Source organism: Dasypus novemcinctus, chromosome 4 (genome assembly GCF_030445035.2).
Source record: "Dasypus novemcinctus isolate mDasNov1 chromosome 4, mDasNov1.1.hap2, whole genome shotgun sequence".
NCBI lineage: Eukaryota > Metazoa > Chordata > Mammalia > Cingulata > Dasypodidae > Dasypus > Dasypus novemcinctus.
Genome location: NC_080676.1, coordinates 94,532,039 through 94,554,017, shown reverse-complemented (window position 1 = coordinate 94,554,017; position 21,979 = coordinate 94,532,039). Strand labels below are relative to the sequence as shown.

At 34.7% G+C, this 21,979-nt stretch overlaps 1 protein-coding gene across 14 annotated transcripts in view; it reads left to right on the top strand.

Moving 5' to 3' along the window:
• The window catches only part of BBX (BBX high mobility group box domain containing), a 282,876-nt gene that overhangs the window by 99,643 nt on the left and 161,254 nt on the right, over positions 1-21,979 (top strand). For 13 of the 14 annotated variants that reach the window (XM_004477500.5, XM_004477495.5, XM_058295903.2 and 10 more), the window contains one exon: positions 16,053-16,126. The gene's annotated coding sequence lies outside the window, so the exon portion shown is untranslated. Of the gene's footprint in view, positions 1-16,052; positions 16,127-16,312; positions 16,331-21,979 lie in introns of those variants that run through there. The other variant, XM_058295901.2, reaches the window with a different exon arrangement.

Sequence of the window (21,979 nt, the reverse complement as noted above, 5' to 3'; positions counted from 1 at the left end):
GATGAGTTTGCTCTGTATGTTGCTTCCCAAAGCAGTCAGCTTATCTTTCACGTTTAAACTGGTTCATTTTAAATAGGATAAGATACGATGTGGCCAAAGGGCCAAAATTCAGTGAGTTAAATAATCTTCAGGGTATAGAGATCTTTCCAAATGTATGGGATTGTAAATGTAAGGAGAAAGTTGGGAAAGTTGAGGGAGAGATGCTGTATGCTACAGGTAGGTTTGTGCTGCAGGGACAGGGATCTTCAGGATTAGTATGTCCTGACGACAGATCATACCAGCTTCTGGAAATAACAGTGTCAGTTATGGACAAAGGTGCTGATCAGTCATGCTTTTGTCCTAATTCTTCTCACAAAGATGAAAGAACTGTTAGAAGGTAGACTGTGAGGGCTCCCTGAGATTTCAGCCCTTGATCACCCTTGCTCTCCCCATTCTCCTTAGGTGAGTATCCTGGGCAACATCTCTCAGCCATAGGTACATCCTGTGTGGATTTGGATGATACAAACCCTGCTGGTTCATTCTACACAGCACTCCATGTAAAAGAGACCTCAAACTGAATCTCTGCCACCTAAACTGAATACCATGTTCAACTTCCTCCTCACCCCTCCCCACCAGGACACTCACCTTTTCCCTCATTGTAGGGTAATACCACCTTTTCACTCTGCACATCAGTTTGTTACCTAATCTCTTCTACCTTACAGAGTGCCCTAGGCACTTGGATAAGAATGAGAAAAAATATTTAGATTAAAGGAAACAAGAAAATCACCCTAGATCTGTGTGGTCTGAGAAGAAGAAAAGTTAAAAAAAAAGTTTCAAATAAATGTCTTAGTTTAGGGCATCTAGATTTTAATCAAGCATTGTTTTTTTTTTTTGTTTTTTTTTTTCTGTTAACTCTTTTTTTTTTATTTTTTTTTATTTTTTATTGACTTTGTAATAATATTACATTAAAAATATATATGTGAGGTCCCATTCAACCCCACCCCCCCACCCCCCCTCTCCCCCCCCCCAACAACACTCGTTCCCATCATCATGACACATCCATTGGATTTGGTAAGTACATCTTTGGGCACCTCTGCACCTCATATACATTGGTTCACATCATGGCCCATACTCTCCTCTATTCCATCATGTAGGCCCTGTGAGGATTTACAATGTCCGGTGATTACCTCTGAAGCACCATCCAGGGCAGCTCCATGTCCCGAAGACGCCTCCACCTTTCATCTCTTCCTGCCTTTCCCCATACCCTTTGTCCATTATGTCCACTTTTCCCAATCCAATGCCACCTCTTCTATGTGGACACTGGATTGGTTGTGTCCATTGCACCTTTATGTCAAGAGGAGGCTCAGATTCCACCTGGATGCTGGATGCAATCCTCCCATTTTCAGTTGTAATCACTCTAGGCTCCATGGTGTGGTGGTTGTCCTTCTTCACCTCCATCTTAGCTGAGTGTGGTAAGTCCAATAAATCAGATTGTAGGTGCTGGAGTCTGTTGAGGCTCAGGATCTGGCTATTACATTGTCAGTCCAGAGATTCAAATCCCCTAAATATATCTTAAACCCCAACATTAACTGCACCTCCAGCACATTAGCATGAAAGTCTTATGAAGGGAGATCCCATCTGAGTCCAGATTCATCCCACATAAACACCATTTCCAAAGAGGGGCCATCTGCCCTGGTAGTTAACCCCATCGGCCATGACCATAACTCCCATGGGTCTCTTTAGCCCTCAAAGGAACCAATATCTGGGGGTTGTATCTGCTTTATCTGTCTCTCTGACTCTCAAGCATTGTTTTTGATAGTGAAGTTTTATCCTTTCATGTTTGGGCTAAAACCATTCTCCTTGCTTAGAATTTGGCTAAAGAGGAAGAAAACTAATAATAACAACAACTTCAGACAAGTTTTGGAATTCTGTTTTAAAGACATTGTCTTTTTCATTAAGGGACTTTTAACATATTTACCAGTACATGAATTTGTTGTTTTTGCTATCATGGATTATCCATAGTGACCTATAGTCCCAGGTCAATTTGCCTTAGCTAACAAAGATCTTTTCAAATTATTTTTGCTTATATTATATCATGTTCAAAAAATTCATTTATGGGAAGATTCAGTACTCCAGAAAATGGTTTTGAGAATACTTAGCTCCGGTTGTCTTCTTAGCAGTAACAATCAAGAGCTGGCTAACATTCGTCAATTCCAGATCCTCGCGAGAACCTTTGGTGAAAACTTAGAAATGCTGACCTGTACTTGTTCATTTGTACCTTCTAGTTTTGGAGGTGTCTAGGAGTACCTACCAGTAATTTATTTGAAATTCATTTTTATTGAGGAAGTAGGATTTTAAAGTGAAGATTTGTGAGAGTTTTATTTGTTTTTTGTTTTATGTCAGATGTTTGGGATAATCTTCAGAGAAAGGTTCACACAATGGAAATGTACAGTTATAAAAAGAGCCACATTTGATAAAATATTCCTCATTTAATATCAAAGTAGTAGTTATCTGTGTGCAGTGGAATTTTAACTGAAGAGGAATGTCCACTTGGCAGAAGGAAAATATTGAAGAATCTCATAGGAAGTCCATTATAAGGAATGTTAATTCTACCAAGATATTAACCTTTTGATCAATTCCAGGGCACTTTCTTCACCCTGCAAGTTCAGTGAAAAATATGCTAAAGGCACATTTCTTAAAATACTGAAATAAAAATATGGACTTAAGTCTAAGACGTAAACTAGAAAAAAATTCCTAGTCAAATGTGAGAAACTGAAAAATCCTTTTGTTTCTGACAATTAGTAGCCTGTTCTTTTGGGATGTTCATAAAATACTGAATTTTTAAAAAATACAAAATTCATGCCCTTAGAGAAGTCTGGTACTTGAATGATTAATTCTGTTGAGATTTATTCTTATTTGTACAGTTCATGTGTATAACTGTAGCTATTGGTGGCTTTGTTTCTTTAATGTATAAAATGGGGGAAATACCTGTTTCTATAATAATTTTTGATAGCTTTGCATGTCCATAAAGTGCTTTGAATTCCAAATAACAATTCTATGAAGCTGTATAATGAGAGTATTTAGTTAGAGTTTCTTATATTTAATTTCATTTGGTGAAATTATGAGCATAAGCTTAATATTTGATCACGAAATTAAATCTTTTGATAATATGTTTAGATCCATATGATCATTTGATTAGAAAGTAGCATATGATTAGTTCCAAATTTCCTAACTAGTTTGACCAGTTGATACTAATATTAATTTTGATTTACGATGCAAGTGGGGAGTGAGGTATATGGGAACCTCTTACGTTTTTTAATGTAACGTTATGTATGATCTATTTATCTTAAAAAAAAAAAAAGACAAAAATAAATAAATAAATCAAAAGCCAGTAAAAAGAAAGTACATACTGTTTGATTGTATTTATGTCAAGTACAAAAAGAGGTTAAATAATCTATGTATTTGTACTCCAGCCTATGTGAAAGAAGGCATGGAGAGATGTTCTGGGCTGCTGGTGATGTACTATTACCTGATCTGAGCTCTGAATACATCAACGCTTCAGTTATTGAAAATTCATATACATTTATGATCTGCACACTTTTCTTAATGTATGTTATAATACAATAAAAAGTAAAATAAGAAAAAAAAAGATGCAGTTAATCTAAACTCTCTTTTGATACATTATCATCCTATCCCGTTTGACGGTTGGAGCAAGAGGATAGAGCTGTGGATGCTGTTCCTTGTGGTTGCCGGCCACCATGGATGCCAGGCATTAGGCTTCTAACTCCCATTTGCTTTGTTTTCAGAAAGCTAGAGAATCTTAGAATGTTAGGATCTTGGACTCTAAGGTTTAGAGATGAAACTTTAGTGCCCGATTTGAATTCTCATATAACAAATCCTCAAGGATCTGCTTAAGCACCTCTACCAAAAGAGAAATCTCAAAAGAGGAACTATTTCATTGTTTGGACAAATTTGATGGTTTCCTCATACTGAACCCCCCAAACTGCCTCCTAAAACATCTGCTTATTGATTCCAGTTTTACACTCTGAAACCACCATACACATTTTGTCTGCTGCTTCTTGCTTATGAGACCCTTGAAAAAATATGAAAACAGCACTTCTCTTCCAGTAACATTTTTATTTCCTTCAGCCATTCTGTCCCCAGCAGGGTTGCTTACCCCTTTCCATAACCTCTTACAATCTGGTCTAGAGGCACTTTGAATTCTTCTTACTGTCCTTGCCTAATGTAGACAGCACCAGATAGAGCAGGGCTCTCATCCCTTCTTGCTGTACAATGAGTGCATGTGTCCTAATGCTGATTTCTTTTCAAATATGTCATAGTGCTGACGCATATTGCATTGAAAGCTTTTTATATACATTTCAGTTAAGGTAGGCATCCTCTGTTCTCTACTTTGATACTTCTCTTCATCCCAATTAATACTACTAAACTTAGACTATAGATACTACCTTTCAGTGATCTAAATGGGTAATATGGTGACCATGGTAACTTACAAATCTGTGCATGTGATTTCATGTACCTTCCCTGATAAATCCATATTAGGAGATTTATTACTCTGATTTAATGCCTATTAGCATGCAATTTTAAACTTCCTAGACTGTTAGTATTGTAAACATTCCTAGTCAGTCATACAAGAGCAAATTTTTATGGGAAGGTGGTGGAAAGTGAACACACCAGTGTTGAGGTGAGAGACCTTTTGGGAAGGGGGGATTTTTGAGAAAATTAGAGGACAACAAACCTCTTAAGCAGTTTTGTTTAGGGCCAATTCTGTAGCACTTTAACTCTTCTGTTTTTAAATCTCAGTGTAACATATAAGTAAGTAGTTTTGTGTGTTTGTTAGAGTCTCTTTGTTGAGTAGTTGAGTGTTGGGGGGTAGAAAGAAATTTAGGCAGTGTGCTACTTTGGAGTCTCTGAAAAGCATAATATGATATCTCAGTATTGTCAGCCTCATCAGCTCCTTGTCTGTTCCTTCCCCAGTTTCTACCATCCTTTCTACTAAGAATTTAAGTGACCTTTTCTTAAGTTCAGGATGTAGGGGCAGTGTGGCAGAGAATTTAAATTTCCAGTTCCATTTTGCTTTAAAAACAGGATATAGATAAGAAAATTCAAGTAGTGAGTTCTTATTCTAGAACTTTAAAAGAAAAACCTGGAGTTTCCCTCTTTACAGCATCTGTCCTCTTTTCTACTTCTGTTCTACTTTTCTACTTCTATTTATTTTTAAAGATTGATTTATTCATTTATTGTTCCCCCTTCCCCTCCTCCCACCTTGCTGTTCTTGCTGTCTGTGTTTTCTCTTCTCATTTTCTCTCCTCTAGGATTCACTGGGATTCAATCCTGGAGACCTGTGATGTGGAGAGAGGTTCCTTGTCAATTGTGCCACCTCAGTTCCTGATTTCTGCTGGGCATCACCTTGACTCTCCCCTTGTATCTCTTTTGATGCATCATCATCTTGCTGCATGACTCACTTGCATGGGGCATTGGCTCACCACGCGGGCACTCCCTCACCACATGGGCACTCACCCTTGCACTGGCTTGCTGCATGGGCATACTTTCTCATTTTCACCAGGAGGCCCCAGGGATTGAACCCAGATCCTCCCATTTGGTAGGCAGAAGCTCTGTCACTTGAGCTTCCCTCTACCTGTCATATCCACTTCCCCCTACCTCTGTTATTTAGTATACCATTTTGAGTTCTACATAAAATTAGCTCTTAAAATACTCAGCAAACCTACTAAAGTGGTTGCTGTGGAGGAAAGATGGGGAATGAGAGGTATTGGAAAAAGGGAACCTACTAATTAAAATAAGATAAAGTTATTTCATTACTAGCAATGTTTTTACTATAAGATAATATACTTATTTTTAGTATAGACTTTAGGAACACACTTTTACACGGGATAACCAATATAATGCCATTTTTCTTGAGTACTTGAAGATTTCCAAAAATTTGTTATGAAACTTTTGATACTGACTAGATTCATTAAGGCTGTGAACCACATGCCAGAGTCAGAATCTAAGGTGAATTGCTATTCAATTCTTCCTGTTATTGTTTGGCCCCAAAGTTCAGTTGTAGCACTGTTGTCAAAATAGGCTTTGACATTTCCTGAAAACTGTAGAAACCTTGTTGATATGGCTGTTTGGATAGAAATCGTAGGTCTGAGTTTACATTTAAATGATACTCATTTCTTGGTATTCATCTTAATACCAAATTAAAAACACGTTATTTGTATTGTTGCTTTTAAATTGCAGCAAGCACCTTGTCTAGAATATGAGTATCCATAGAGCTCGGTACTTTGAGGTTTGTGTATTTGGTTGTGTGTGCATGTTCACATGTAAATATGCTGCATATTTTAGTTTTGATGTTTATATAGTTTAATTATTCAAAAATTACTTATGTATTACCAGAGGTGTGGTAACTCTCACCTAACCACAACACTGTTCTCAACTAATTCTAGGCCATAACCTTGCATGGAGAATGAATGGTATGTTGCTAACCACTTAAGTATGGATAAGAATACAAGCATGCATAGGAAATTTCAGAACATTGGAAATGTTCTTAGAAGTAGTTTGGCAATTCAAATTAATATTTACCAATTTTCAGTGTTTGTGTTGAAATTAAACTTCTCTTTATAGGAATTATAAATTAAAGGGGAAATTGATACTGTAGCAGTAGAGATTTAAAATATAAACATCTTATAGAATGCTGTAATGTTCCAGAAATTTTGAATGTTTGTTGAAATTAGCACTCAGAATATAGTAAAGTAAATCAAGACTCCATTTCATTTCTTTTGAAGAGGTATGTACGTGGTCTAATGCTTTTTATGTTCTTTTTCTCTTATTACACAAAACTGTAAATTATTCTTTTTTTTCCTTAAGTTAGAGACTTGTAATAAGAAAATGCAGCATGACTGTTATTAAAAGTACTGTGCCTGGATTCAGGTTTCATGCCCATGCTTCAATTAATCCCGTATCCAGGGAAATGGAATAAGTTGATTGGTCAAGCCCAGGTGATGCTTCTATTCCTGTCACTTGGGGAGAATTAGGTCAGTCCCATTAAAATGGAGATTCTTGACAGTGGGTCCATGAGTTTGAATTTAAATCCAAAAAAACACATTATTCTTGGGGGGATGTGTTGGTGTGGGTGTGATCTATTTATTAAATAATACACAGTGTAGTGTGGACTTAGTAAGGAGATCATGGTTTTCACCATCTGTGGAACAAAAAAAGGTTAAAAACCACTGCACTAAAATCAAATAGACTATTAACGAGGAGGAGTATTTTCCCCCAAATCAGTGTATTTCCCAGGAAATAGGGGAATATATGCTGGGTAGGCAAAATATATGTATCTATTATTTTTGCTTCAGAAAAGCCAGTGTAGATAAAATTTACCTTTGTGGCTGATTATTACCCCATCTGAATAAGGCTTTTACAGTGAGTTTCCTTTTTTACTTGAAAGATGACAAAATCTGATTTTGTTAGCAATAAGTTAAAATTTCAAAATACTAGCAATTTTGAGAACCGTGGCCATTGTAGGTGGCTCTAGGACTGATACAGGATTTGCCTTTTACTGTTATTCCTGTGTTCCATGTAATTGGTAGCCCCTGGAGGGGTATAATATTGTGCTGTAGATGTCACTATACTGGAATTAGTGACAGAGGCATAAATGTTTAGTCTGTTAATAGAAGTACTTGAAGAATATATCTTTTGATTTTTCTTTTTTTCTGGAAATGTTTTTTTCTTTTTTCTGGAAATTTAAGTTTTTATTTATTTATTTTTTATTTTTTTAAAGATTTATTTTATTTATTTCTCTCCCCTTCCCACTCCACCCGCCAATTGTCTCTTCTCTGTGTCCATTTGCTGCGTATTCTTCTTTGTCTGCTTCTGTTGGTGTCAACGGCACGGGAATCTCTTTCTTTTTGTTGTGTCATCTTACTGTGTCAGCTCTCCATGTGTGTGGTGCCATTCTTGGGCAGGCTGCAATTTATTTCGCGCTGGGTGGCTCTCCTTACGGGGCGCGCTCCTTGCATGTGGGGCTCCCCTACACGGGGACACCCCTGTGTGGCACGGCACTCCTTGCATGCATCAGCACTGCGCATGGGCCAGTGGTAGGCAGACGCCCTATCCATTGGGCCAAGTCCACTTCCCAGAAATTTAAGGTTTTAAAGTTGAACTTTATACAAACAAAATGAAGCTTGATTTGAAAGAAAAGTTTTTTTATTACTTTACATATCGACTACCATGTAGGGCCAATAGCTACTAATACAGAGGGCATTTATTGAAGATTTAATTATCAATAGAGCATTTATTCTGTACAGAGGCTGTTACTGTAAGGCATGTGTTAACATTTTTTTTATTGGAGAACTTGTAGCTTTACAGAAAAATTATACAGAAAATATAGGGTTCCCACATCCCCCACAGTTTTCCCTATTATTAACACTTTGCATTTGTGTGTTGCCTTTACTATTGATGAAAGAATATTATTATAATTGTGCTAATAACTGTAGTCCATAATTTATATTAAGGGTCACTATTTGTGTCGTATAGTTCTATATTACCATTTAAAAAATTTTTCATTCTAGTAACATTTCCCCATTTAACCACATTAAAATAAATCCATGCTGTTAATTGTGTTCACAGTTTTATACTACGATCATCACCATCCATTACCAAAACATTTCCATCACCCACAACAGAAATTCTGTATTAATTCCCCATTCCCTACCCCCACCCTGGCCTGCGGTAACCTATCTAGTTTCCAACTCTATGAATTTGCTTATTCTAATTATTTCATATCAGTGGGCTCATAAAATATTTGCCCTTTTTGGTTTGGCTTATTTCATTCAACATGATGTCTTCAGAGTCGATCTATGTTGTCACATGTATCAGAATTTCATTTCTTTTTTAATGCTTAATAATATACCATTGTGTATATGTGCCACATTTTGTTTATCCATGCATTAGCTGATGGACATTAGGGTTGCTTCCATCTTTTGGCAATTGTGATTAATGCCATGGTGAATGTTGGTGTGCGAATATCTGTTTAAAATCCCTGCTTTCAACTCTTTTGAGTATAAAAGCTTAAAAGAATGGAATCGTTAGGGCATATGGTAATTCTATGCTCAAATTTCTGAGGAACTGCCAAACTATCTTTTAGTTTGTTTTCCACAGTGACTGCAACCTTTTACATTCTCCAGATCCTGCTCAACACTTGCTTTTTTCCATTTTTTAAATAGTAGCCCTTCCAGTGGTGTGAAATTGTATCTCATGGTGGTATAGATTTATATTTCCTAATGGCTAATGATGTTGAGCATCTTTTCATGTGCTTCTTGACCATTGGTATATCTCTTTGGGAAAATGTTTTTTCAAACCTTCCCCTTCCCCCACCTTTTTTTTTTCTTTAGGAGGTACCAGGGATTGAATCCAGGACCTTGTACGTGGGAAGCACTGAGCTATATCTGCTCCCCTCCTTTTACTCATTTTTAAATAGGATTGTTTCTTTTTTTGTTAAGTTGTAGGATTTCTTTATATATTCTGGATATTAAACCCTTATCGAGTATGTGATTTCCAAATATTTTCTCTCATTCTTTAAATTTTCTTTTTACTTTTATGATAAAGTACCATTTACCTGTTTTTTCTTTTTCTGGCTCATGCTTTGGGTAGTAAAGTCTAAGAAACCATTGCCTAATACAGGGTCTTGAAGATGTTTCCTTATGTTTTCTTCTAGGATTTTTATAATTTTGGTTCTTAAATTTAGGTCTTTGATCCATTTCAAATTGATTTTTTTATGAGATGTGAGGTAGGGGTTGGTCTGCCTTCATTCTTTTGCATTTGACCATCCTGTTTCCCCAGCTCTTTTGTGAAGAGACTTTTCTTTCCCAATCGAGTGAACTTGGCACCCTTGTCGGAATTTAGTTGACCATAGAGATGAGGGTTTATTTCTGAACTTTCAATTCGATTCCACACTATGTCTGTCCTCATGTCAGTACCATGCTGTTTTGATTACTGTAGTTTTGTATCAAGTTTTAAAATTAGGAAATGTGAGTCCTCCAACTTCCTTCTTCTTTTTCACTATTTTGGTCCCTTCACCTTTCCATACAAATTTGATGTTTGGCCTTTTCATTTCTGCAAAGAAAACTGTTGGAATTTTGATTGGGATTGTGTTGAATCTGTATTTTGCTTTGGGTAAAATTGACATCCTAATAATATGTATTCTTCCAATCTGTGAACCTGGAATGTTCTTCCATTTATTTAGGGTTTTTAAACATTTTCTTTAGCAATGTTTTGTAGTTTTTTGTAAATAAGACCTTTACATCCTTGGTTAATTACTTCATAGATATTGTTTCACTTTTTATTATAAATGGATTTTTTCCTTGGTTTCCTCTACAGATTTTTAAAATTGCCTGTATATAAAAATACTTTTAAGTCTCTCACCATTGACTATGATATTAGTGGTGGGTTTCTCATACATGCTTTTTATCATGATGAGGAAGTATCCTTCCTAGTTTCCCAAGTGTGTTTATCAAGAAGGTGCACTGGATTTTCTAAAATGCCTTTTCTGTGTCAGTTGAGATGATTCATTTAGCTTTTTACCTTTCTTCTATTAATGTGGTTTATTGCATTATTTGATTTTTTAAAATGTTAAACTGCCTAACCTATGTGAGATAACTAATTAATAAAGGCAAAAAGAGAAAGACTAGTGTTCTTTCCTTGTTGTAGCACAATATTTTCCAGTTAGAATTTCTTAAATTGCTAATTACTGACTTTTTTTGGACCTAGTGACTTTGGACTAAATTTGTTTGTTTTTAGAGTATGGCTTTCTGTACATTGCATATTATTGCTGTGGACCTAGCCAAATGGAACACTTTATTTCAAAGGACAAGGTAGTCCTGAGCAGAGGTTCCTCTAGTGGTTTTCGTTTTCAGAGTCCCTCCTTTCAGTTACAGGATAATTCCTCAGATGTGTAGGTCAGGATTTACTGGAACTGAACAAATCTGTAAAGGGAAGACTACAGGTTTGGAATTATTTTAAGCTTTATATTTCAACTGCGTGCTCAGTGCGCTTGATTGAGCTAATGAATCTTTCCAAAGTACCTGGGGGTTCCCTGTAGTTGTTCCTGTGTGGTAGCTGCTGGCAAGCATGTTTTTATAGTCTTCATGGAAGTGAAACTCTTTCTGCCTCAAATGTGTAATTTCCCCTGCCTGAGAAGGTCAAAGGCACATTTATATAGTTCACGGAATTATAAAAGAGGCATTCAGTGCCTCCCTGCCAAGCCATCTGACTGGACTAATGCCTACTTATTTCCCACCTTTAGTTATGGAAACTACACAAATTCACGGTTCCACCTTGGTCTTTAAAGGAGCAATCATATGGCAAATGATCGTTGTAATAAAATATCCACATTATCAAATTACCTAATGTACGTAGAAATTGGTAGAAGTAAAAAATGGTTGCTCAGTCTGCCAGAACGAAACATATGTTAAAACCACCTAAGTTAAAATAAAATGTACATTGAAACGCCATTTGAGAAAGTAGTAATTATCCTTTGAATGCTATGAGAATATTCAAGGCAAACTTCAGTGTGATCATAATGTAATTTTAATAAATGCTATTCTAACATTCAGTTTTAAGTCGTGAGAGATGGCTAACATTTATTGAGTACTTAGTTTATGCCAAGTTCTTTGCATTTATATCTTTCTTAAAGCAATCCGTAGAGGTAAGGATTGTTATCTTGTTTTGCGCATGAGGAATGAAGAGTCAGAGAGGCTTTTAGGAATTGACCCACAATTACAGGATATTAAGTGGTCCTAAAGACTGCTTTCTAAAATGCCTGTGGCAAACCTTACTCTGCTACTTATGAGACTATGCAGAGAAAGAATTTCAAATCACCTTCTCTCTTTATTTGCCCATATTTGGCATCCTGCTTTTTTGGTGTGAACCCTTCAGTTTAATTCGATCTGCCTTCTCTTCCTTCTAACAAGCCATGCTTGTCCCCAGACATTATGTGCCTGTGCCTGTAATACCCTCCTCTTTCCTAACTCTGTGTATTCCAAATTTTCACCCATCCTTCAAGTTCTGGCTTTATTCATGTCCTGCGTAAAGTTCTCTTGATCATTCTAACTTTTTTCTTTGCATATCATTTTTACATCCATTATATGTTGCTATGTATCATAGCGTTTTCTAAAGTATGTGATTAGCCAGGTACATTATTAGCTTCCAGAAAACAGGGACTCTGTTCTAAAAGTCCAGCGGGAAGAGTGCACAAAAGTGTGGTGGGAAGTTGAGAAAGAGATTCGTACTTCAGATTTCTGTTTTCAACATAGTTGACACTTGTAATTTCAGTTTAAGACTGGTTTCTGGCCAAAAATACCTGGGAAATAGCTGTGATTTAGATTTCAACTATAAAAGACAGGCAGGTGATTTAACAAAAGTGTGTTTATTCATACTTTATGTTGTCACTTTCTTTACTTTATTTTTTGTGTTTGTGTAAACAATCTGTCCTTGAGATTATCTTTGGCTATATGAAGATTATGTTATTTTGGCAAGTTACTTAGCTGGAACTCAGAATGTTAGCTTATCATTTCTAGGATCAGCATCTTTTGTTCTATGGTGTACCACAGTGACCTGAGGCATGGAATTCATTGGCAAAAATTGTATAATAGCTGGTATAACAGCATCATTTTCAGTACTGGGTTATTGTATAATGTACCTGATTCTTCCATTGAGGAGATTAAAGGAAAAAAGAGTAGTGGAAAAGGCGAGGGATCTTGTGCACACACAGGGCAGAGAAGGCTTTAGGTAAATCCACAAGATTTTTTTTTTTCTTTTACTGTAAATATGTTATGATATGTTGAAGTAAGAGCTTGGAGTTTGTATTTAAGTTTATACATGTTTACTTACGACCATGTATATAAATGAGTGAGCTAAGGAAAAGATAAGAATTGCTTTCAATAAAGGAGAGGAGATAGGAAAACCTGCATTGTAAATTGGAGGTTGGAATGCATATTAGGAGAATGGAGGAAGCCAATGGAAGATTTCATAGAAGAAAGTATATTAAGACTCTTTGTATGTGTCATGTTTTGGCTCTCAAAGGTCGTGCTGATGACCAGATTAGAAATAAACATACTTTAAAATAATAATTTAAAAATTTGCTTCTTCAAGTTCTCCATTTTGTTTTCTTTAGGTGTAAAAACATTAGTATTCTATTTTCAGGAGGATGAGGAAAAATCTATTTCCTTTTCTAGCTGTTTGGCTATTTTTGTTGATATTCTTCCTCCATAAATGGAAAGGCATCTGTATCATGCCCAGAAACCTTTTTTTTCATTTGAATGTAACTGTTCCTTAGCAAATAATCGCAGTCTAGAATGACTTTTATTGGGCTTGATTGAATTAGGGGTATGTATGAAAATGAGTTAGTTAAAGCTTAATCCATTACCCAGAGAATTGATGAAAACATCAGAAAAGCAGTCATTCATAGGGATTAAAATTTCTTCCATGTAAGTGGGCAACATGGTTAGTTTGGAGTCTCTTCTGCACTGACGGTACAGTAGTGACAAAAGGGTGTAAAACACACAGTGTTGACATAGAAAGAAACCTGGCCATGATGTGCCTTTGAATGCTGTATCAGACATTAATGCTAATTGAGAGTCCACCTCTTTTTAAGAAGTGGCATCTCACCTCTTTTTAGTATAATAAGCTTTTTAAAACACAACTCCCCAAGAATCAGTGAGTGTGTGTGAGCTGTGCCAAGAGCCTGTTGGCTCAGGATATTTGAGTGGTTGCTAATGGATATTTAAGATAGAATTTTTAGATGCTAAGTCAGATGCCATATTTGTGATAGGAGGCAAACAATAGATACTCAATAGATGGCTGTCCTACCTACCATGATGAGAATTTTCAGAGGGAATTCTGGGCTTTGCCAGGTCAGTCCTCTCTAGGTATGCATCTTGTGGGAGGTGCTGTCATGTGTGAGAAATAGAGACTTTGGAAAATGAAAGGAACGTTCTTAGGGAGGCAGTGGCAGCTACGTCATGGGGACTCAGAAATACAAAGCCCACTGTGGAGTGGAGTGGGAGGAGCTTGAATGAAGCTAAAGGGAACCAGACAGGTAGGGGGGTGGCTTAGATGAAAATTTGCCCAGGCTTTGGTCCAAGGACACATTCAAGTCACTACTCAGATGGCTTGTGTCACATTTTTAGGCATTTCCCCTGCAGTGAGTGCTGCTGCCTTTTTTACTCAACACATAGTCACCCATTTCCATCAAATCAAAACACTCTATGAAGCTCTTGTAATTTAAATGCAGAAAAACTTATGCTGAAACTGCTTTTTTGAAGCTACTCATGTGGGCATTTGTAATAATCAGATGAAAGTTTGGCTATCAGAGAGCTCAAAGGGAGGTGGTTGTCAGGATCTTCAGCCTTGAAATTGACCTCTGTTCTGCTGGCTCATTTCTTTGTTTACATAGTTTGAAAACCCTTATTTAATAGAGCATAGCCACTCCTCCTCCTCCTCTTTTTCTATCAGTATTTACATTACAGGTGATAAGTTATTGGGCAGAAAATAAAATATGGGTAGTTATGATCTATTTTGGAAGTATATGTTCACTTATAGAAACAAATCTATAAGGGTACCTAAAAATTAGTGAGAATTTACTGTTGAACTCCTAAAAGAAGTTCTTTATGTAGGATGCATTAACATATTTATTTCTGAGCTAGCATATGCTCATTTTTAAAGCTAAATAGTAAACAGATCTTAAAACTAAAATAAGAATTAAACCTATACTGTCAGAATTAACGAATTCTCATTCCCAACTTTTGCAGTAAAAATTAGATACATTTTTGTGTTTATAGCAATTTTATTTACATGATATTTATTTATAATTATTTTTTACTACTTTGTTTTACTGTATTTAATCGTTTCTCTGGTAGCCTTATATGAAAAAAAAAGTAGGTGAATGTATGATATGAGTTTATCATAAATGCTTTAAGATTTTCTTAAAGCAGTATTTTTAGTAATGTTAAAAGTCTATTTTTATCATAATTTTAAGAAAAGACTTTCATACCATTTATTTCATCAAGTTTTGGAATTGTATGCTTCATTCATAAGATGTAGTAAAAACCTAGGCATTTAATTTGAAAGTATTCATATGCCTCCTTTGTAGATTGCTTCAAAGATCTGGATTTATTCTTTCATCCCTATACTTGTTTTCAAAAATAAAAGCAGAATGAATACTATGTTGTGTGATGTCATGAGACGATTTAATCCTTTTATTCATTCTTTCTAGCTATGGTTTTCTTTAATAGCACTGGGTGACAACTGAATCATCTAATTCTAGATAGCATTACTCAGATGAAGTGTTACACATTTTTGATACTTAATGTGTCATAATTTGCAGGGGACAGGAAATTGTCTCTCTTAATTGAGTATGGATTTAGTATTCTCACTGAGGCAGCTTAGAAACTAAATGAGTGGGTCTCATGGAAACTGTGAAAATGATTATTTTCATTCTTGAAAACAGTGACTTAGGTATATGTCTGTATTTTGCAGTGATACTAATGTAAAATATTCTATTTAAATTGATTATATCCTTTTGCTGATTGTAATCCTCTTTCCTATATTTACTTCATTCTTTGTTGCTAGAAACTTAACTGTTTTCCTCTATTTGTTCCTCTCTCCCCCTTTCTGTTTACTGTCTTTTAAAACATTTAAGAGATAAATTATAAGATATTAACATCTGAATCATAGCTTATTTAGTTGGGTTGACTTGAATTGCCAGGATGTCAGTTTAATCACAGGATTTGTCCTGTAGTTCTTTGTCTAAGTAACCATAATCTCAGAATTCTCATTGAAACTTAGTTCCTGTCTTGTTGATAAAATTGACAATAAATACTTTTGACCACTTTCTCTAGATATTAGCATAGAGACACTTAATAGTTTGCCTTGTTTTCATTGACTATTAATTCTTTTTGGTGGGGCATTATTTTGACAGTGGATAATGTGTCAGCTTTGTTTGAAGGGTTTTCCTGAAGCACCTTTTTAACCACTTTGCTGTGGGTCTTTCACAGAATCCTCCTGCATCACAGAAGCTGGAAGTTCTGATGCTCCATGGAAATCACAATGGAAAGTCTTGACTTGACTGGTAAGAGCAGCACTGAGTATCAATCTTATTTACTTACCGGGAAGCAGTGAAGCAGTCAAGGACTATGTGCTATCAAAGTCAGTCTCAACTTTTTCCCATATGATGGATTCATCTTCCATATTGATTGGGGAGGTGTGACAATTGTATTTAAATTTTTTTTCTTGTCAATTTTATTATTTTTAAAGTGGACATTTCCCTCATCAAGTAAGTTAAAAATTTCCTTTAAAAATCATGATTTTTCTTCTGTTAACAATTTCAAAATCTTTCATTTGTTATGTTGGTGAGTCCAGTTATTTCAGTTTCTAATATCTAGAGGCTACTAAATATTAAATCAACTTATCCCCCAAAAGTTATTTTTTGTACCACCTATGGCTTTAATTGAAAAATGAAGCAGTATCAAAGCATTATGGAATTTTTCTTACCTATTAAAAATAACAGCTAAGATTTACTGCATACCATGAAACTCTTTTAAATTGAAAACCACACAATGAAGAAAAGACTGAAATTTTAAAATATATACCTGTGATCATTTATATCAAACTCCGAAGATATTATTTACTCTGTCCTTCTAAACATGTTACTTTATTTTAAAAGCCTCCTGCCTTAGATAAAAAAAGCTAAAACATTTTAAACTGCATAAAATATGGCAGTAATATTTTTAAATTAGTTTAATAATGGCTACTTAAAAGCGTAGAGTTCTCCAAATCTGAAAATAAAATGTGTGATTCCTTTATTGATGGTGGACACTTTATCATAGACTAATGATTAATTTGATGTGAAAATATGAGCAAATTTAGTAAAATATTTTAGGTATTGATAGTTAAAATTTTTAGGAGATTGATCTTAGTTAATTTATTTAACTTTCTGATTAATTCAGAATTAATACTAGGTCATTTCTGCTTTTAAACACTTTGCTAGCTTATGAAATCTATGTAGAATATCTTGGTCTACTTTCCTGTTTTAGTGAGTATATGACTGAATGTTGCTTTTATAGTTTCAATATAAATAAGACTGACTTATATCCAATAATTAATAACTTGAATTTAATTATCATTTCTTGTCCTTACTCTGTTGTCCTGTAAGACACATGTAAGTTAGAGGTACAGAATCTGGAAGATGCCAGTTAGAATACAGTTAACTATGGTTATAATGTGCCAGCAAATTAGAGTGAAATATTCTGAAATTTCAAATAAATTCTCAATTTCTAATCCTGAAAGGGAATTTGAGAATGAGTTTACTATATATATATATAGTAAATGAGGCAGACAATATCTGACACATTCAGAAAACTAAAATGGTGAACCATCATTAGTATGGTAGTATGACTAAGTAACCATCTCATCTGACTTCTGAATAGGAATCTAATTATTGCAAATACTATATGCTTCTGCCTTATATATATATATATAAAATACTACTTATATGTTTATCTTCACCACAGTATTAACTAGAAATAGAAAAGATGCCATACAAAACAGGAATAATTTAGGACACAAATCCTGAAAGATATTACCTGACAAAAGAATGCCGTCGTTAAATAGACCTGGGAAACATGCTATGTTTGTCAGCTTAGGCAAAGTTATGTTCAGTACCAAAAGATAATGAACAGAAAAAGTTTCTCACTCACGTTCAGGACCCTCATGGGTCTGTTGCCGCTCTGCTTCATGTCATCTTCCTTCCAGGACCAAAGCTAAAAGAGCAACCCCTCTGGGAACCCAAGTATTATAGTGGAAGGAAGAAGAAGTAGTGGAATGGTGGCTCTTAAAACTGCAGCTTGGCAGTGTCACATGTCGCTTCCACTTGTATTCCTTAGCCAAAGCATGTCACATGGTAAATCCTCATGTCATCCTTCTGGTTGGGAATGCTCTTTAAAGAAGGATAGGGTACAGAAAGACTGATAAATAGAGATAGCGTATTTTAGTCTTAATATAATCTACCATAATACCATCTATTGCTCTCCTAGAGAGACAGAGTACAGTCTGTTAAAGATTCCAGGAAGTCCTATGATAGATTGTTCTAGACATTTAACCTAGGTTTTCTAAAATTGTTTGACCATTAATCCATTCATTATTGTTATATGGATTACAAAGAGCTATTAAACTCTTATCTGTGAAAAGCTTTAAGGAGTAAGGAATTGATGCAATTCTAAAGTTTCTTGATGTTTTTGAATATTAGAACTTTTTCCACCATGTATTGATAGTAAGAGGTTTTGGTTTATATAATAGATTTATGTCGTTGTTTTATAAGTAGTTTTACAATTAATTAATATAACTGCTGAATGAACCTTCTGCAGTTTGTATACAGAGTTAGAGAGGGGAAATAATGATACTCATAAAATTTCTTACCTCTTATATACTTGATCACATAGTTTTGACAAATATTATCTAATTAGATATGGGAAGGGAATGAGAAAATAGGTTCTTTGCTTTTTCCAGTGGTAATAATTTTACCAGGTAATATTAGCCAAATGCCTTTGTCTACTTAAATTCAATTTCAGAAATCAGTCTAGAGATAAAGAATGTAGACGCTGTAGGGAACTTAACAATTGTAGCACAGCAGTTTTTCTAAGGTACTCTACCTGAAGCATCATCACTATACCATAACTTTCCTTTTGTTTTTTTTTTCTCCTAAGCTTTCTAGAAAAACACTAGGCACATAGAATTTTTCCAACAAATATTGATTCGAGTAAGCTCATAACGTGTTATAAAACATTGCAACCAGACCTATATGGATTTAGATGATTTAGAGATCAAGGAGTACATAAACAGTGCTTTTTTTTTTTGTAGCTTATAGTTTAAAAATTTAGGGAAAACAGCATACTTAGATATCTGTCTTTTATTTATATAAAAAATAAAGCTGGAAGACAGGGCACTATAGCAAAGCAGGGGTTTTGGATTCAGAAATACAGATATCAATCCTAGTTATGGCACTTTCTAATTGGAATAATTTGGGTGACTATTTTCTCTCTCTGAAACTTATGTTTTCTCATTTTAATACGGGGATAATAATGTCTGCCTTGTAGGAATGTGAGAACTAAATGAGCTAATTGCATTAAATGCCTGATACAGTGCCTGGCACTCAAGAGAAGGTATTATAGCTAAAAGAAAAATGGTGTTAAAATTCAAAGATCTTGAATGCCCTATAAAATATCACTGATAGATATCTATTGGTTTTTGCATATTTATAAACAAACACACAAAACAAGAATTTTTTTTTTAATTTCCCAAAGAATATGAGAATGTATGCATTCTTTTACAGTTCTCTTAAAAATTGAAAGTGACTTTTTCCTCCTCACTGAGAGAAAGGGTTAATCCTATAGAAATGTTAGTCACCCTCTGATCTGATAACTTATATCTTGCCATTGAGAATGTAGAAAGTCCTAAGGACAGAGTGACTGCCAAGGGTGGATATATGGCCTTTCCTCTGAAGAATATTAATGAAGTCTGCATCAAGGCTCCAAGAAATAGAATTTTATATAATCTTGAGGCAAGCTGGAAGATCCAGGGACGGTGCAACTGAGATTTTTTCACAATGTAGAGAAAATGCTATTTGCTTGCAAAAGAATTAGCATTTCTATTTCAAGATTTTAAAGTTATATTACTTTCTTCAATGAATGTTTAATTAATTTAGACTCCTTAGAGTATTTTTCTATTGACTTTGTTCCTTTGTACTCTCAAAACCAGGCACAACATGGCAATACCTTTTATGGCTCAAAGCCTTATGCTCCTTCTAAAATGACAACGTTTCATGTATTTGAGATAACACATGTATATAAAAAAATTTTTTTTGATAAATTTTTCTTCATATTGTGCCAAGATGGAGCATCTTTGTAACCATTGATGACTCTTTCAACTAGATAAATGGTAGAGTAGAACCACCTCAAAAATAGAAATTTCCTCTTTAGAGGTAAATTGTTCTTCTGTACCAAAGAGTGCAGTGTAAGTGTTTTAAAAATACACATAAACAAGAAAACCTGTCTGTTACAGTCTTCTAAGATTATGAAAAACATTTGGTAGACTTTGGGGTTGGGAGGCATTTGAAATTACTGAATTCATATTTCTTCCACTCTGAAGTCAGTGTGCATTAAAATGAGATTTTTACAAGTGATGAAAGAATCAAGTCTAAGAACTTCAAAATTAAGGTGATTTGTATAATAGAGGAATTACATCATTGTGAAAATTGATTTCTATTTTTTGTTATCTAGGCATAGAATATTTGAAATTATGTTGAGAAACAAGATAATTACTCTTGAATTATATATGTTTTTGTTTACTATAATCTTATCAAGCCAATTCACATTTTTTTTAGACAAAATTCTTTGACTTTGTGAAGTCAACTGAGAATTCAGAAAGAAGGGAATAATATATATACTTCATATTAAGTAAATAGAAAGAAAAGATTGTGTATTCGAAATAATGCCAGCAGGTGGCAAGGAGTCAAATCTGATATATCTACCTATTTACCGTTCCTCCCCCATCTTTCCCCCTTTCCTCTGATATCAGCTTTTTTTAAAAGATAAGTCATTAATAAACACCCAAGGAAAAGTAGCTGTTTAATTTTGTAGTCTCTGATATCAGCTCTTAAATTAGGTAATGGTTGTCTGAATTTCTCAAGTAATAGTCTAACTGCAATTAATTGAATGTCTGTGTAGGACTTTCCACTACACAATAATATACTTTTTCTATTATGTAAATCACTTGATGGGTGCTTAGGATTAGTAATGGCTAAATAGTGCATTTTCTTGTGGTTTTTGATGTAGGTTCAAATTAATGATCTTAGGTTTACCTTTGGACAATTTTTTTTCTGTGTTGTATGTAATTAGACAATTTTAATTTCCTATGATTTGGTATCTATCTAAAAGAGAATTAATCAAAAGGAAAGGTCTTCGAGACTAATATTTTGGTGTAAAAATAATTGTAAATTTATTTTAAAATTTTATTAGCTCACTTTGTATGTTTATAAAACTAAAGGGTAAGCTAGGAAGCAGAGAACCAATTTTGTGGATTTCACTTTGATTGAAAGATATTTTAACTCTTTTATCCACTTTTGATTTTAGTTTCCCCCAGAAGCTATTGCATGAATGATTCAAACCTGAAACCTTATATAGGATCAGTCTACTAATTGTGAAGTTCACAAGCTAAGGACAGTATTAGCATATACAAGCTCGACTTCACTGTATATGTGCTACTTTTGAAAGATGGTGGCTATAGCAGTACTTTTTACTGAAGTCTGTATTCCCTCTCATGTCTGTTATAGAGAGGTGTGTTTTCCTCAGAAAATAAGTGGATTTAAAGGAGAGAAATTACCATAACATTTGTCTCATAGAACTTTTGTACATTGTAGTGTAAAATATGTTCTGCATTTACTGGATATTCTTTATATATATACAAATAGCTATATAAATATATATTAACTCTTCAAGAAGCTAAGGAATGTAAATATGCTAGATTTTCTGTTTTGTTCAGTGTTGGATTCCCAACACCTAGAAACGTTGTCTGGCGTATGGAAGTTCCTCAGTAAACATTTGGTTAATTAGTATACAGGAGTTCATGTTTCATTAATTGTCTATTCCATGGCACTTGGAATCTGTATGGAGATAATAATTTTTCCTAGACTGAGTTCAGGAAGAGAGAAGTGCTCTTTAAAAATAAAAGTGTCTCTGTCCTTTTTTAAAGTTTGCATTTAGTCCTATATATTATCAATACATATTACCTGGTGGCTCATTTGTAGTATACACTGAATCAGGAAGGGTATGTTAAAACTTGTTAAGTTTTCTACTAAGTGCTTTACTAACACCTGTAAGAAGCTCTGTGAGTGGAACACTTGTGTAATATAAGGTTGGCAAATTGGTTT